The 18,524-nt window shown below is 40.9% G+C and overlaps 1 pseudogene across 1 annotated transcript; it reads right to left on the bottom strand.

The window, feature by feature from the left end:
* Positions 1–11,547: 11,547 nt before the first annotated feature.
* Positions 11,548–14,161, bottom strand: LOC148102426 (voltage-dependent P/Q-type calcium channel subunit alpha-1A pseudogene; annotated as a pseudogene). The gene is made up of 3 exons (XR_015719157.1): positions 13,024–14,161; positions 11,975–12,310; positions 11,548–11,647 (listed from the first exon to the last, which is right to left on the bottom strand). The product of XR_015719157.1 is annotated as a voltage-dependent P/Q-type calcium channel subunit alpha-1A pseudogene (transcript).
* Between the last annotated feature and the right edge of the window lie 4,363 nt (positions 14,162–18,524).

Below are 18,524 nucleotides of genomic sequence, written 5' to 3'. Positions count from 1 at the left end.
AACCAAAATGATTTCAGCCAAATAGTGTACATGTTACAGACTTCCTGTTTATTTCTGTATAATAACACAGTAGCAATGTAAACGTGTCAACCTCTCAGGCAGAGAAGATCTAGCCTCTGGGCCAATTCTGCCTCCAACTGCCTGTCAAGGTTTATGAATGGGGATAAATAAGGAAAAAAATAAATAGCTAAACAGCCCAACCTCATAAAATGCTATCCTTCTTTACTGGTTACCTGAATGCAATCAAACAGAACTACAAACAGAACTAAGAAAGCTTCAGGGACCCAAAATCTTGCCCCTTTCTTACAGATTGTGCATACTTATATGGCAATCTGGTATCATGTCAAAGAGTACGTAGAGATGCTAAGGTCTCAACAACACAAGTTAAATGTGCGTGTATTTGTGTCATCGGTTGCCGGGGCAAGCCGTGTGAGACTATATTAGGACCCAAAATGCGGCAGCTTTGGTGCAAGTGAGTTTATTTAACAATGTAAATACAAACAGAGATCGCGAGGGTGAGCTTAAAACTAAGAAAACCTAAACTGGGAATAACTAAGGAAAACAAACCTGAAATCTTGAGATAAGAAACTGAGATGTAGGGAGACGAAGAAAACAGGGAAAAACCACACAGGACGACGGAGGGAGAAACGCAGACCAACCAGCAACTACTATGACAGAAGACACGACTTAAATACACTCAGAGAAACACAGGGAGATTACACACAGGTGGGGGACACAGCTGGGAGTGATTAACGTGACGAGACAAGGGAGGCAAACTGAAAACACTCACATAAGACGCAGACCTTCACAATAAAACAGGAACTTACACATGCAAGGACACAGACTAAGAAACGCGGACTTGACACACTAAACCAGGGGTGTCAAACTCAAATACACAGTGGGCCAAAATTCAAAACTGGAACAATGTCGCGGGCTAACATTAATATTTATTGAAAAACAAATCTTCCTCTAGATATGAGAATCAATCTTTTCTTATTAATAAAACAAGTTTTGCTGAAAAAATGAATATGGAACAAGCAAGGCTTAATACTAAACGATATATATATATATATATATATATATATATATATATATATATATATATATATATATATATATACATATATATATATATATATTAGCTGTATAATACCAGTAGGCCAGCAATAGTAATTTGGTATGGCTTCGCGGGCCAAATGTAATTACACTGCGGGCCAAATGTGGCCCGGGGGCCAGAGTTTGACACCTATGCACTAAACTGAGGAAGAACAGAACCAAAATCACAATAATAGAAAACACAAAACGCTGGGTCGAAAGGACCCAGGATCATGACAATTTGCATCCTTTCTACATATAGCACTTCTTATTAACATTCTAATTTACCCAGACACACACACACACACACACACACACTCACACACACACTCACACTCTAATGGTTCAGCAACTTCCCCAGGGACACGTTGACATGCGGGCTGGAGGACCTGCCTATCAATCCATGGACCTAATTAGCAGTCTACCACCTGGGCCACAGCCACCCTAGCTTTCTTTAAGCCGAGATATAATAATTTCCTAAATGACAGTATTTTCACACTTTTACAGTAATCCATCTACATTATTATATCTTATTTGTCTTGATTGGCAAAAGTGACAGTGCTTGAAACAGCTTGAGCTTTTCCCTTCCACCTGGGAAAATATTATTGACTGAGACAAGCATTTTATGCTTTTGATCCTATGGATGAAAACGTTTGCACACGAGGATGCTCATTTACACACAGATTCAGACAACTGCAATCTCAGATGAATGTTTAATCACTAGATCACTAGTTGTTGATCAATTAGAGTTGAACAACAAAAAGACAGACAGTCCTTGGGAACATTGTGTTTTTTATCTACATGAGATTTCTTCAGGGCAATTTTAACTATGTTCTGATATTTCATTAAACATATGGTGAACAGGTGAACTGACTAATCGCTGTTTTATTTTTTATTTTTTTTTGGGGGGGGGGGGGGGGGGGATGAGGGTGGAGGTAGGGGAGCTGAGGGATGGGGGCTGTCTTTAATCTTTTCTTTAATCTTCTTTAATCTCTCTCAAGGCCTCACACTTGCTACCTCTCCCCACATATCTTTCCCTCACATGATACCAGGCAGTGTGGCCAGGACCCAGCTGGGAAAGTGTGAAACCCACACAGACAACAAATGCCCTGGACAGATGGTAAGATAGAGAGAGAGAGGCAGACAGAGAGAGAGAGATTCCAACACTGTCACCTTGTTTGATGGTATGCTGCTTTGACAACATATAGAGACACATTTTCTTACTTGCCAAGTTTAGGAAAAACTAAATGGGTCACTCCAATATAAATGTCACTGGCTGTCGTAATATCAGGAATAACATGTGTAACTGAAGCATTAAATGTGATATAAAGAAAAGGAAAATGTAACAAACCAAACAGTAGCTAAAAAAAACGTTTCAGTTGCTTTCTTGAATATTAAAAAAGGAGACCAACCAATCCAGATCTAGGACTGAAAAACGAGCGACTGATCTGGTTTTACTTTTTGTAGTCACTTTTCAGTAGAAAGCTCTAGATTTCTTTTGCAAGGTAAATCTAATGCACCTTTACCTTTGTTTACAGCCAGCCCTGTTCACAACTCACTAAAGAGCAAGACTGAGGCCCAATTTAGGCCAGCTTAAGCCGAGATCATAAAAATGACCAAAAAGATCTTTCTATAAGAAATAAAAGTCGTAAGAAGGTTTCCTACTGACCCTGTAGAAGGATCATTAATCAGTGCAGCTCTGTCTCTCACTTGATCTGCTTTTGGCGGCATGTGATTAATGTGTTGCTTTGTCGTCGGTTCTCCTTTTCTTAATGTGGCTAATGTGCAGTTCTCCTGATGTGCACATGTAAATTGTGGCCTGAGCCTCTTTATGCCTATGTCTACTTCTGCAGACATCCTGTGGTGAAGACAGGTGGTGGGTGCCTGCAGTTGCCCTTATGAGGCAATTTAGAATAAAAAGTAAATAAAAAAAGATTTTAAAAAATGCAGTCTGGTACAGAAGCGTAGAGCTGCCACCCACCCAAAAATAGAAGTATATCACGTTATAATGGGAAAACTTTATTGTTCTAACAATATACTTTTCACGTTGAACACCATAATATCACGTTATTACAATAAACATAACTATCACGTTATAACAAAATCTCCCCATGCCTCAATCCAAGCATAAAATAATTAACTAACTAATTAATTAGTTAATTATTAACTAATTCCGATAAACAAGCCATTTTCTCGAACTCTGATCTGCACTGTCTTCCACTTCACTATGTTTTCAGGCAAACATATATATCATTTTAGAAAAATAAAACATATAACTTGAAAACTTTATTGTTCAAATAATATATAATTATCACGTTCGTACAAAATAGTATTCATATTGTAAGAACGTGAATTTTTTTGTTATAATGTGACAGTTATGTATATTGTAATAACGTTATATTATGTTGTTCAAACGTGAAAAGTATATTTTACTTACATGATGGTATATTGTACAAACATGAAAAGTATACCGTTAGAACAATAATGTTTTCAGGTTATAACGTGATATAGCTCTATTTTTCTTTTACCTGGGTGGCAGCTCTACGCTTCTGTAGTCTGGGGCTCACCATATAATAAGTTTCTTCCAACCCAACTTCACTTCTGCTCTTTCTTTTTTAATATTAGATTTAAACTGTCCCATCACCCATTTGTTAGTGAAATCCTGACGTGAAGCCTCGAGCTATGCGTTTTTGCCATCATGTCTTGCCGATGAAATTTGTGAGTGCACACTTGAAGTAGTGACTTGTCAGTCACAAAGTCGGACCAGACTAAAGCATTTCTTGTTATTTTGTCTTTCTGACTCCAATAGAAGCCATCAATTACAAAGTGATAAATATGTTATCATAAATAAAAAATTAAAATAGCAATTGAGATGGTTAACTCAGAAACTCATGGCATGGATACTCATGGCACCGTTAAAGGGAACCCAGGCTGTTGTCTTATACTTAGTTGCTCCTTGCTGACTATTAGAAAGAATGTAACTTTAAAGGTACAGTCAGTCCCTTTTTGAGTTCATTTAATAGAAAAAAAGCATATTGTAACAAATATAGATTGATTAGTGTGTAATTATGTTTTCCAATAAATGGATGTTCTCTTGGAATTAATCCATTAAAAACACGTATGAGTGGATGCCGGGTTCTGGAAGTCGGCATACTGCCCTTACATCTCAGATACAGTGCCCATGAAGGACATCACTGACTAATCACATAGCCTGTATGTCAAAGGCAGAGGACAAGACACTCATAGGTGTTTGCATGCAAATTTTATCATCCAACAAGGGGTCCCCTTCACCAAAGCAGTGACAAAATGACTGGTATCTTAATAAAATGTTATCCTCTGTATTCTCACGTCAAGCCTCATGTCCTCAATTGATGTCATTGCTCTAACACATGCAAATGTGCACAAAAATGTATTTATTCCTGACTGTCAGCACATTAAACAGCTGACAATGAGCTGGCTAAATAACAACAGCTGGTTATAAGATAACATTATAGCAGCTAACATTAGGCTTTAGTGTTCTACAAATCACACTTTCAATCTAATGAACAGCTCGATTATATTCAAACATATATGAGAATTCATTCACTAAATGTCTGAGTCCCACAATGTTACAGCCACTTCAAAGAAAGTTTTACTAGCACTGGCTAACAGTAGATAATAGAGGCTAACATCAGCTATCACAGGTTAAGGGAGGCTAACACAGGCTATTAGCGGCTAACATAGGCTAACAGAGCTATTAGCGGCTAACAGAGCTATTAGCGGCTAACATAGGCTAACAGAGCAGCACTTACCAACAGAAAAGTTGAGCATGTCCTCAAAAACTCACCACAGTGTTGCTGCCATCACATAGAAGTGAGATTTACTGATTCATTGACTCTTTTTGGATTTCTTTGACAAAGTTTTATAGCCTCCTCCAGAGTAAATAGATATGGATTCTTCTCACTGGCCATTGACACCTGAAGTAAGCAGTGGACTGACAGCACAGATAGCACCTAACTAGCAGATAACTGCCCAGAGTTTTTAAGTTTACTCAGCAGTAAAACATAGAATACCAAAAAATATCTGTCTTTTATTTCTTGATTTAAGTGTTGACATTATAAAAATCTGGTAAAAATATATTGTGTATATATTTTTTTTCTTTAAGAAACACATTAGATGTCTGTGGACATTATAGAATACAGTCTACAGTTAATATTTTCTCTCTCTTGGCTGACTAAAACATTTTCGTCCTACAGCAACTACCCTCATTAGGACCATGAACTTGAATTGGGATGGGTAAGATTCAGTTGAGTTTAATTTACTGACATCGAGAAATGAAATTTTACACGCTGTAACTTCTACATTTCTACACTTTTCTAAACAGTTCAAGGAGTGCTTAACAATACTTCTTCTACCACCCATGACGTTGGTTGGCTAATTATTAGCTCTCCTATGGCATTTATTAGACAGATAACGTTTCAACAGAGAAACTCCTGTTTTGTGTCATGATGCCAAACAAACCAGTCACCTTAGTAAAGGTACTGATTAAAAATAATAAAATGAAACAGATGGAAACAGAAAAACTACCCTGCACAGATAAAAACATTGGATCTGACTAGATGGATCTATGGGGATGCTGTATCCAGTGACTCCCCCAAATGATTACATGAAAGGACAGAAATGCCATATTTGCATCATGTTTCCCACAGAGTTTGGGTTTGTTTACTGGCACTATTAGATTACATCATCTTGTAGCACCCTCTTTGTCTGCGGCGGTTTAACGACAGCGCACAAGGGAATTCACAACACCGATTGTTTTTTCTTGATGTGATGCCCAACTCCTGAATATGCATTCATTTGCATTTCATTTATCCTGTTAAACACAAATTCTGTTAAGTCTGTGCTACAAACTTATGACACTTATATATGACACTTAATATGTATTTTTGTACACTCTGGTGATATTGGCCCTACATTAAACTAAATTAGACTCAGAGTGACAGCTGTGTAAAGATAAAATGGGAAAAAAAGGCAAAAAAGAGAGAAGATGGAGGACAGAAGATTTAAAACTGGATTTCAGGCAGAGAAGTGCAGTGGAGAAGAGGAGATGAAAGGAGTGTGGAGAGAGGGAGAGGGAGGGAGGGCGAGAGGGAATGGGGAAATGCAGGCAAAGGAAAGGGAGGGAGGTATAATGAAGTCCTCTGGGTCTCTGGTGGAAGAAGCCACAGCGCCTGCCAGCCAACACAGCCTGGCTCTGTACAGATGGCAGCATGCTGGGATATGCTCACTGCACTTTTAAATCAGGAAGTGGATGTTCTTTGCATTTGAAAATGTTTTCCGGTGGAAAAAAAATCAACTGATATAAAGTAAAAACAGACAAAGATGCTACCACATGGTGCATGTTTGGATAGAAAACTCAAATGAGCATGTTTATTTGTCACACTTGAGCAGGTGAAAGTGCACTGAAATCCCCATGAGTAATTTGTGCACTGTTAACTGTGCACAGTTAAGTTACCTCTAGTGAGACAGGACACTGCTAACCTAGAAATGTAGGTAAGTAAATCATTAGCGAAACTTAATGATGGGCCCATACCAGGACTTATCAATGCCAACGGCATTTATCAATGCCATTGTGATCTCATTTGCTGATAGCTTCACATTAATTTTCACTTAATGGTGTATTTCTATTTTTAGAGACTTAAATATGGAAAGGCTATTGTTTCTCACTGTTTCAGGTAAACAAAAGCATCCTTGGCAGATGTGGGAACCGCAGACAAATGTCTGTGGTGTAGAGTCTGTATTGTTTGTAACACTTGGTTTCACTCCACTACAAGAAGTTCTTTGTCTGTTATGACTTCTGTCTTGTCCACAACAGAGGCTTAGCCAGAGGACCAACAAACAAACAAAAAACATCAGCCCTTCTTGCCAGCTGTTTCACATATTCTTGATGCTGCCCCCTGGTGACAAGATGCAGTCATCTGCAAAGCTTTGAATCGCAACTACATCTTTGCTGAGTTACTAAAAAAAATCAAAACTTACATTGAGATTACATAACCCTAACCCTGATATTTAACATTCTTTATAAAACTAAACCCACCCATGTGGGATTCATTACTGAAAACCTCGATTGCTTGAATTATAGTCCTTTTGCATGTAACACTACACCTCCATCACAGCATCCATATAACATCTTTGAGGAATAAAAATCTTACATTTAGTTGGAAAACAAAGCTACAGTTGACTGGAGAGGAACTGTGAAAGACAGAGTTACTTTACAAAGTAAAGTATATGTTTATATACCAAAACTGGAACAAAAGCTAAGAGCATACAGACACCTCCTATGTAGTTAGAAATGTATTAAATCCCTATATCTAACAATCTACCAATGATTCAGGCAACTTTAGCTATTACAACTTAAAATAAATTCAATCAGTGAAATAACCTCACAATTGTTCATGCTAAAGAAAGTCATATGTTTTTTTAATGGTATGATTTTAATTATGGTTATATTTTAAAAACTAACGTATCTATTGTGCTGATTCTTGTGGTGAAACCAATGTAATCTGATTGTTCCTATAATGGTAGGGAAATCTGGTTATGATTCGTGTGTGTGAAAGAAAGAAGAAGAGTCCTGAGTCCTGGTACTGCCCCCGTTCATGGTGCCTGGACATTAACTGTTATTTCTAAAAGCTGTATTTTTAATCCTTTGCTTATCATTTGTTCCCCCTTTTTCTAAATTTACATTTTAACAGTTTTTAAGAATTTTGGATATAGAATGAAACTGTATTGCCATTATCCTGGACATGATTCCCATGTTCGTCTCACAGTAACACCATTAAAAATGCCTTATTTAATGGTAACAACATTTTCCACTGAAACCAGGACACATTAGGTGAAACAAAGGCTGTAAAGTGAGAGCAAACTCAGCTATTTTAGTAGGATGATGGATTTCCTAAAAATAAATAAATAAATAAAATGTTTTCATTCCAGCAGAACAGCCAAAACATTTTGGCAGAAATATGAAGAACTTTTATGAAGGCACTCTGCCAAAACACAGCATTTCCTCTCTCGTCTAATAAATCCCCCCTCCCCCTCTGAACACGCACCGCTCCCCACTGGGTATCTTATATGTCATTTTATTTTCACTAATTGCTTAGTGTGAGACCAGATTATAGGAAACGTACACAACATTAAAACTGCTAACAGGTGAAGGGAGTGTTACTGATCATCATCAGATTCTTTTTTTTAACAGATTCTAACTTTGCTAATTTTAGACTCTAATAAAAAAAACAGCTCTTTCACCATTTCTGTTGCAGAATATTAGTGATCAGACTTTTTTGAAAGCATAAAAGCACGATAATAAAACTTGCGCACAGACAGACAGACACAGATACCACACACACCACAGGCATCACTACCACAAATGAATTGTTTCTCTCATACAGGCACATTCTCATGTGACCTGGCTCTCACATCATTTACCTACTAAAAATAGACGAGCTCAGCGAGTAAAGCCCTGTGAGAGTAGTTACTCTGTATCCTCTCAGTTAGTATGAAAATTACTATTTCCTTTCTTTATTTCTTTTAAATGAGCTAAAACACTCATTCCCCTCTAACAGTTACAATCATGCTGTAAAAAGTTCTGCAAAAACTATTAAAACACTAAAAACTAGATGGAAGAATTCCCATGAGGGATGTCATACTCTAAGCTCACCATAAAAGACCTGTGGTGTTAGGGGCAAGGTAGGTGATGTGTTTGGGGTAAGTCACCCTTTCCCACCATCAGCCAGCCTCTTTGACTAAATTTGACACTTGATGTCATTTCTCCACGCAAACTGTCTTTCCATCAAAGCATTTAATACAAACTAGGAGGGAACTTTATGCTGTTATGGTAAGGCTTATTCATTACAGGGGCTGAAACTAATGGTTTTTTTTCTCATGGATTAATTTGCGAAGTGGTTCCCAAACTTGTGGGCTGAATACAAATGAATCATGGTTCTGCATCTCTACTGAGGCATGGACGAGTTTGGAAAAGAAATGCCAGGTAAAGGTAGTGACCACAAAAAACAATTACTAAAAAAAAAAAACACAAACAGGACAGATCAAAATTCACTGTGTTCCTTAAAATCAGAGCCTGACTGACGTATCGATAGGCTTATGTTACTTTTAGCTATGTGCCGGGTGTTGATGTTGCATATATAGTTTCTCTGCAACATCCCTGGTGGCAACATGATTTTGGAACATCATAAACAGCAACAGAGTGTAAACGGGAACATAAATAAGTACGTATAACAAATGTTAGGGAAATCATGTGTCTGAAAGAAAAAAATAGCAGACAATATTTCAGAATATTATCTTTTAAAACCACCAAATATTAGTGTAAGTCTTAAAATTCCTATATAGGTTGAATTCTAGTCAAAATTTTAACAACTGACTGTGAGAAAGCAAATAAGTTTAAAAAAAAAAACATCTTGGAAACTTCCCATCTTTCACAACGAGTTTTAGTAAGGAAAGGATGTGCCTGGGATCAGAGGATTGAAAATAACCTCATTTCTGAATGAGAACTCTGCAGGAGAGGTTTCAGAACCACTGAATCAACCAACCAACCATTTTATTTGGTCTCTAAAATGTTAACATAGTGAAAAAAATTAATTCTGCATAAAAGCATAACAAATGTTATTAAAATGTTACATTAAAGCTTCTAAAACATTCCTGCGCCTTCTGTCTAAACTGCATTTTACACTTGGAGTGAAGCAACTGCCGAAACTCCAACTATACCTCTTCAAAAACTGGTGAATGGCAGATTTGCAGATCTTGCCTCCAACTAAAAGTGACGAACAGCAAAGTGAGAAACAACAGAGGAGTTGAAAAAAAGATTTGCTTAAATGAACCCTGTGTCTAGGCTGTTTCAGTGCAGGACTACTGGACGGGTTTGAGCCATAACTCATGCTCATGGATTAGTGGTCTACATCCCATATAATTACTAAATCACCGATTCTAATACAATTTGGGATCTTTGTTGAATGTCCTATTTACTCCCGCAGTGCTTTATCAAATAAAGGCAAAAGCCTTGGCAGTTTAATTAATCAGCTGATCTCCAAGATGTTTTTATATGTACTGATAAATTTATTCTACGATGTTATGATTTGAATATGGAATTTAGGCAGGTGGTCTAAGTAACAACATACTCAAAAGTAGGAAATCGTACTATGAGCAATTCAAGCATGCAAAGAGCCCCCCCCCCCAATATTAGCTAACATTGTTTTTAAATAATTTATTGTTTTATTAAGAAAACAAGGGGTGGACTAATGAATAAGAAAAATAAGCCTCTCCAGGTTAGAAAGAAAATAGTACAGTGAGTCAGCCTGGATGCGTGTTTCTATTTTTTGTCTTTAAAATCTTTGCAGCTGCTGAAAATACTGTATCGTGACGTCACTGATGCTATATCAGTTTCGATTTAAAGGAGCTCTATTTTGCTAATTGTTATTCTTTGACTTGAGTAGCTCTGCATGAGTCACAGTTTAAAAATAGTCGTTATTTATGTTATACTAGGCCTTCCTGCAGCCCCTCAGTTCAGCTCTGTCTGAAACAAGCGCTTTTAGCTCAGTTTCCCACTCCCCTCACAGCTGATTTATTTATTTTGCTCTGGTCAGTTGGCCCTTGCAACACTAAGATGTGAACAGCAGGTGGGCGGGGCTTATTTAATAACAGATAACAGCCAGAGGTGCTAGATTAGAGATGCTCTGCTCTCTCTGACATCAAAAAGGGCCAAGAGTGCAAAGACCGTCCGAAACTTAAGGTTTTGGCTCATAGAGAATACTTGCACATGTGCCGATCACATTGCCTGAAACTATCCACCGTTATTACAGCATCCATCCATCCACTTTCTGAACCGCTTATCCAACTAACATGCGCTAGGCACTCTGGACATGCTGCTAGTGCTGATATCTTTACTCCTATAGGAAAAATATATGTAAGAAATAAGAAAAAGCATAGCTGGTCCACTTCAAAAAGACTCAATCCACTCATTTCCTGTCAGTTACCTAAAAAGTCTCAAACTTGTACTGTATGCTTCATCTCCTTTCTTTTTTTATACACAGGATATAATAGTGGGCTACATGAGAGTGTTCCAACAGCAGCAGACCGACCTGTCCTGACAATTACAGCTTTTTCCTATGCTGTCCTGTTGGATGAGCCATAGGCCACCCATATATGGTCAATAGTAATTAGAGAGGGAGAGTAGGAGAGAGTCATTTCCTCTCCCTTCTGGTTGCATGGTGCTTAAGCCTTCAAAATGCTGACATCAGCACTCAGCTCTGACTACAACGACCGAAAACACACACACACACACACGCACGCACGCACGCACGCACACACACACACACACACACACACACACACACACACACACACACACACACACACACGAGTTCAGTAACAGGTTTGAGCTAAATGCTCTATTCAAGATGCACCTTAATCAGCAGCAGCATCAACATGATTGCGACTGCCGGTGTCATGACAACCGCCATCATCATCAAGATCATCTTTCATTCCATCAGTGGACTCAGATAAGCTGCGGCCAGCAGGTTAGGAAACAGCAGCGAAAACGAAAAGAGAGAACGAGGTGGAATCATGTGTTCTGTGAAGTACCGCAAAACACACACCGCACGTACTGGAGATCAACACAGCATGTAACACTTCACAGTACTGCAAAGAGAAAACAGAAACCATCACATATTACACTCACACTCTCACACACTGTACATCGTACTGCAAATCACCACACCGGCTCTGGCGTCCATCCTCCATTGGCTAGTTCAGCACCAATCCACTCCACACCACACTAGGCCACACCTAGCCAATCACTCCAACACACCACACAACATAGCAGCGGCGATACCTTGGCAGTCTGCTTGGCATTGCTATGAAAGGATATGGCCATTCGGTGATCTTTTTGGCGTACTTCCTCACCACGTTGTCTTCGCTGAAGAGGAAGAGGGAGCGGTTGACCGTTAGGCAGCTCTGCCGGACGGGTATGGGGTTGTACAGGGCCATGGTCCGGGCTCTCTGGGCCATCGACTGCTTGTACATCCGCTGCGCTCCGGGGGGCCCCCCTTGCCTGCTGCCGCCACGGCCGGGGCCCCCTTGTCCGCCGGCACCCCCGCCACCACCGCCACCACCACCTCCTCCTCCTCCTCCATACCTGTTGGGTAGCTCGTCTCCAAAACGCGCCATTCTGCAGACACCAAACGCCAGAGGTTAGGAAGGTGCTGGGGGGGAACCTCAGAGTGACACCTCCACATGCCACCACCCCATCAGCCTCGGCTCCAAACACACATGCAGAATGGAGATGGGCTTTCTCTGGCTTATCTCGAGTCTCTTTTCTCCTTCTATCTCTGTCTCCTTCCCAGATCTTCAGCGCCGAGAAGATACCTCCATTTGTGATTGGAGAGGGAGGGAGGAGGGGGAGGAGGAGGAGGAGAGGGGAGGGTGAAGAGGAGAGGGAGAGCGCACGGTGTCTGTGATCGTGTGTTTGGAATATGAATGGGAAACGGAGGGATGTATTTCTGGAATTTCTGGAAAATCAGTTCTCTTGTAGAAAAAGAAAAAAAAACTGATTGGTTTTAAGTGGTGGCCAGAAATTTGTGAGAAAAAAAGGGAAAATCTTGTCACACAATCGGCGTTTTTCCCTCTAAGACATTCCGTTTTTTGTTGATTTTGTTTTTTGTTTGTTTGTTTGTGTGTGTTTATTTGTATTTATTTTTTTGGTTAGGAAAACCCTCTCCAAGAGCGAATCGCTTCTTGCATTTCATCGGGCAAACAAAACACCGATCATCCTAGAATAACGCCATAAAGATGCATAGCTGTGCGTTTGAGTAAATATTGCGATCATCTCCACTAAGTAGGCTATCCTAGTTTGAGACTGCGTCTTTTCCCCCCCTCTCTCACCAGCCTAGTGCATCTTGACAGGATCTGCAGTTGTCTTCCCCCCTTCCCAAGTCCTCCTCCACCTCCTTTTTTCCCGGCGGTGATAAAAATAGAAATAGATACGAATGAAATTTTTAATAATTCATTTAATTTTGTGCCATAGATCTGCAACGTTTGATATGTCGCGGCAGAAAGTCCCGCTGCAGCCTCTCACTGCCACCACACTGCTGCTCGGGTTACACGCAAACGCCAGCCGAGGGGGGCTTCCCCAAAATCCGAGCCTGGTGACATTTGTTGATATTTGGTGATGGACGGTGCGGCATCCCTCCTCCCCCTCCTCCTCCGTCTTCTTCTTCTCCCCCCCTCCTCCTCACCGCCAAGGCGTCGGTCGCCGATTTTGGGCGTGATTGCACGCACTTGGAGAGGCAAAAAATAGAAAATGAAAAAATAAATATATAAAAAACCGCTTTTAAAATACACCGGTCCTCAGCCCGCCAATTTATGTCTTTTCCCTGCGCCTCGCTTCGGAAAATAAAAAGAGTTGATGTAAATTAAAAGAAAAAAATAGTGTCCACAGCAATCATCTATAATCCAGTGTCGGGAGAACAAGAATCCCGGGCGAAAGGGATCCGGAGGAGCAGAAAAAGAGCGCTGGGGGAGGCAGCATCATCACCATCATCAATTCTTGGTCTGAAAACACGACGGTGGCGTTGCGGGTGTTCTGTAGCTGCAGCTCGCATCTTCTCCTCCGCCACCGGGCAGAAACTGTGTAAGATCCCCGCCCAGCAGCATCGCCCTCGAGGCTTTCCGAACCACAGAGAAGCGGCCAGCCCCGCAGAGCCAGAGCCCAGCGTCTGTTCTCTCTCTCTCTCTCTCTCTCTCTCTCTCTCTCTCTCTCTCTAGGAGTCTCTCCCTATCGTTCTTTTTTTTCTTTACTTCTTTCCTCCCTCGACCCCCAAGGGGGACGTGAGCCAACGCGCAGTGGGTCCGGAGGCTGTATTTCCGTGGAGAACAGTCGTGGAAACGAAGAAACACGACCAGCCGAGCGCTTCAGTGGCTCTCCTGAGTTTAGTCAGCCGTCGGTGTTTAGCCGCGCGCTGAGCATCTGATCAGTCAAACGGGAACCGAGCGCCGCGCACATATCGGAGGCCAAGCCTTGCAGCGCACGACGCACGGCGCCTCCCCGGAGCCTCCCCCTCTCCAGCCCACTCCCCATAGCGCACGACGGAGATGTACGGGCGACACTTTTAGGTACGGCATCTCTCGCCTTAACTTTCAGCACAGTGAGTGAAAAACTTCACGTGTGTGAAGATAAAATCAGGAAGGCCAAAAGACAGATTTCTGGAAGACTGATTTCCCACGAGCTTATACACATGATAATCATGAAACCACCGATGTTAGGATCACTGGAATTTACACATGCGGAAGGCTTCCATTGTCAGTAGCCAAGTGTCAAAAGCACCAACGGCGCAGTCCAATTCGCCTCGTTCACTGTTTACTCAAACCCACCCGGCTGAGCACAAGGTTTTGCCATGGGCACAGACAAGCTTGGGGCATATACAAGGAATTTATCTCCAGACAATTTCAGTCTAGCCTTCCAGCAAATAAAAGTAGGAGTCTTTCAGTATGTACAAGGATGATCATTATTTATTTTATTATCAAAAAAATTCTTATGCAACTACTTTTTACCCCCCACCCCCACCCCACCCATCCAACTGTACAAACAATTATGTAATCCTGTACTAAGCCAAGTCTAACAATAAATTAAAACTCAAATGGACTTCCGCGGACAACAACAGCAAAAAAATCTACCGTGATGATGCTTTTTGTGGGCATAATACCTCTCATGTTGATTGCCAGGGGGAGAGCTGGGAATTTAGTGTTTGCTTTTTGTGAACGTACAGTTATTTTAAGGACAATTTGAAAGAGTTTTTATCTCCCTTCAATCCTCCCTTCCTCCAGGCCGTCTGTCAGTCTGGCTCTGGCATCTGAGCTGTCTTTGAAACGATTCAGCAATCTGTTTGCTTGGGCTAAACCAACCAAGCTGTCACCTCTCCAGAGCAGGAAAAAGAAGGAATTCCATTCAAAGTCATTTTTAAAGGTATTTTTTATTTATAGGTTTTATATAGGTCTGTAAAGAAAATAAGGTGTTTGGTCACTTAAGCAATTTGATGCTGTCCTTGGTCCTGAAATAGGTGCTGACACGCTTCCAAAGACCTATTGGCGCTGTCCAAAGTGCTGAAACAACACTACAAAGCACCAGACTCCAACCCAACTCCTTTGGAAGGAGATTACTGCTCAGGGTGGGTTAGTTACTGTACCTGCTGCCATCTGTTAAATACTGAGAACTATTTGCAAGTTCTGCTTGCTGTTTGTCTCCTCTAACAGCTTCTTTGGCAGGTACCCACCCATCATTAGGAGGTCTGAATCTCTTCTAAAAACAAACAAACAAACAACAACAACAACAACAACAACAACAACAACACAGTCCGCGCAGAACTGAAAGTGGGCCATATGGTGTATTTTGGGTAAGATTATGAAGGCAAACGGTGAAAGCCAAAGCCAAAAAAGTCTCACCAAACTTCAGGAAAGGGAATGCAACACAGTGGAGTTTAATTTTCTCCCGTGTGTGCAAATGCAGGACTGGTCATTATGTGAAAATTGCACGCAAGGAACTGAGTGTCAGCACTCTCGCTTGAGTTGGAGATTTTCACAGACTGGTGATATTAGGTAAGAAAAACTAGCCAATTATGTTATCGAGAAAGGCAGAAATGATTGGTGCTACAGTTTAATGCAGCCATGTTCCAATCAAATGGAAACACTGCGAAACATAAAGTAAAAAGAGGAGCAGCGAGTCGGTGGACTTGTTCGGCCGTTCACGGGAAAGTATGGATCAGACAAAAATAAATCTCGTGAATAAATAAAATGCTACACATAAAACTCATTTATGTGTTTTATCATAGTCCCTAAAGATTATTAAGTTATTTTACTTCTAGCTTGATTGCAGTCTTATCCTGAGGTCATATAATGTATGTACACGCCACCAGCTGTAGGCTCCGAGTTATGCTAGTATTTCCAAGATGCCTTTTCAACGTCATAATGTCTGCATGACTGGATTTGCTCGTCATCTGCTTCCCGCAGACTGGCGGCTACTAACAGCGCGCGAGAGAGTGTGTGTCGGGAAGAGGTGGGTGGCGGTGGAGAAATGCTCGGGTGGGGTTGGGGCTGGTGGACAAGCCTGGCTGTGATTTTGCGAAATCACGGAAACAACGCCGTGGGTCAGATGACACATGACACGCTGGCCTATCACTTATTCATGATGAGGACAGACGGAGCGGAAGGTTACGGCTGGACACTTTTTTAAAAAAATCTTTCTGCACCCTGGCATGTCTCGGTTACTGCTGCTGCTGCTGCTGCTGCATGGCCATACAGCCTTTCCAGGCTGTACTCCTGCAAGTGTGTGTGTGAGTGAGTGTGTGTGTACGCGCTGCTGAGGGAGTGAGGCCCTGATGCGCAGCATTGTCATTCAGGGAGCGTTCACACAGGCTACCCCCGCAGGAAGCCCTGGCACCTCCCCCTTGAAATGACGACCCCCCTCACTCTCCACCCTCCCCCCCGCCCGTTCTTTGATCTCACTCAGCAGGCCAAGGCAACAGAGCTGTGTGAGAAGAAGTAGAGAGAAAACAACAGCGAGGGATCAGGGCCCGTTCACGTTCTGATCAGAAAAAATGAAAACAGGGTATAATTAACTAAGAGTGCGGGCAGTGAGAGTTTTACACTAAAATTAGATTTACTTTGGAGCAGACATCGTGACAACTTGTCCGAGCGAGGTATTTGAGAAAACAAACAATTCTGCTTTATAAATGATTCATTGTATTCAGCTGAATCTGAATATGAAGTGGGTCTCTTTAATGCTGACTGGAATTTTCATTCTAAATGATGGCAATCCAGACAGGCTGGACTGAAAAGATGTCCTCCATCACTGACTAAAGTAAAAGTTGAGTGTCAGGCCTCTGGAGCAGCAGTTCATTCTATTCATTGACTGCTGTAGCTGCAGGTGTAGTCACGTGGTAAAATATAAATAAAAACAGAATGCAATGATGTGCCAATCTCATGAACCCATATTTTATTCACAATCAAACATAGAAATTATATTAAAAACATGTCAGCTTTTATAATATGACATATTTCTTCTCCTTTGGCTGCTTGATTTGCAGCTCATCACAGTGGATCCAACCCTCCGCATATCTTTCTTCACTGCATCCATCAACCTGCTCTGAGGTCCTCCTCTTTTTTACCTCCTGCCTGGCAGCTCCTTCTTCAACGCCCAATTCTGGCTCACTGACTTCTGGTCCATGATGCCTATAGTATCTTTAGCAGTACAAGTTCTGTTTCCTGTCTTTTTGTCAGTGCCACTGTCTTCAAATTATATATCATAGCAGGTCTTACTGCTATCCCGTAACTCTCCTCTTCCCCTCTCCTATGCACTGTTTGTTACTTTGGATGGTCAGTTCCCGGTATATAAATTAATATCTTCACTATTTCTTCTTTTTGCACGATCACCTTTCCGTCTGTCTCCCTCTCAGCCACACACATACTGTTTGTCATTCCTCTTCTCTTCAGAGCGTACCTCCACCTCTACAGACTCTGTTCCACCTTCTGCAGATCACAATGCCTTCTGCAAAAATCATAGTCCACAGAGAATGCTGCCTGACCTCATCTGTAAGCCCATCCTATTCTCTAGATCCACAAAAACACAGTTTTATTTATCTTCTCCTCTGTACTACTCCATCAACACTCCCAAAGCAAAAATCATATCTACAGTTCTCTTTCACAGCATGAACGCATACTGCTGTTTACTGATCGTCACCTCTTTTCTTTCTTCTTGGTGAACCTCTGCTTATCTTTACTTCTGAGAAACTCTGCCTCTCTGAGAGACTCTTTTTCATTCCCAGCTTATTATTATTATTATTCCCAGGATATTATTTTTAAATAAAATGTGTCTGTTTAAGCATCTGATAGGTTTTCTGCATTCTATTGTGAATAAAACACGGATTTATGAGCGCTGTAATAGAGATTTCTAACTTTTTTTGAAATAAGAGTTTGATATCACTTCCAAAGAGCACCTCAAATGAAAACTATTTAGAATGCAGGAAGCACTCCTACTCACATGCTTTTTCCCCCAGCATTGCTGCGTGTTAAAAGAGTCGAGTTGCTAAACTGCCAGCCTGCAGTCCAAACTTGCCAGGCAATGAAAAAAAAAGGTTCCAAACTGAACAGAAATTTTTTTTTATCACCCACCAAAATGTGAGAACGTTTACTTTTAAAAATTAAAGCAGAGCCTGTAAATGAATTCAGCTGCTTTGAGCTGCTCGGTGTCATACGCAGTAACATGCCTCATATATAGCCATGGTGGTCCATTTAAATGATTGTTTTTTTAAAGTATAGTAAATAAGTAGATTATTTAGAATTTCTTTTTTCATAGTATCATGACTTTGGTTTCCAAACATAGATTTAATGAC

The sequence above is a fragment of the Neolamprologus brichardi genome, chromosome 6 (genome assembly GCF_056152115.1).
Source record: "Neolamprologus brichardi isolate AB-2024 chromosome 6, ASM5615211v1, whole genome shotgun sequence".
Lineage (NCBI taxonomy): Eukaryota > Metazoa > Chordata > Actinopteri > Cichliformes > Cichlidae > Neolamprologus > Neolamprologus brichardi.
This window is presented reverse-complemented; position numbering and strand designations above follow the sequence as displayed.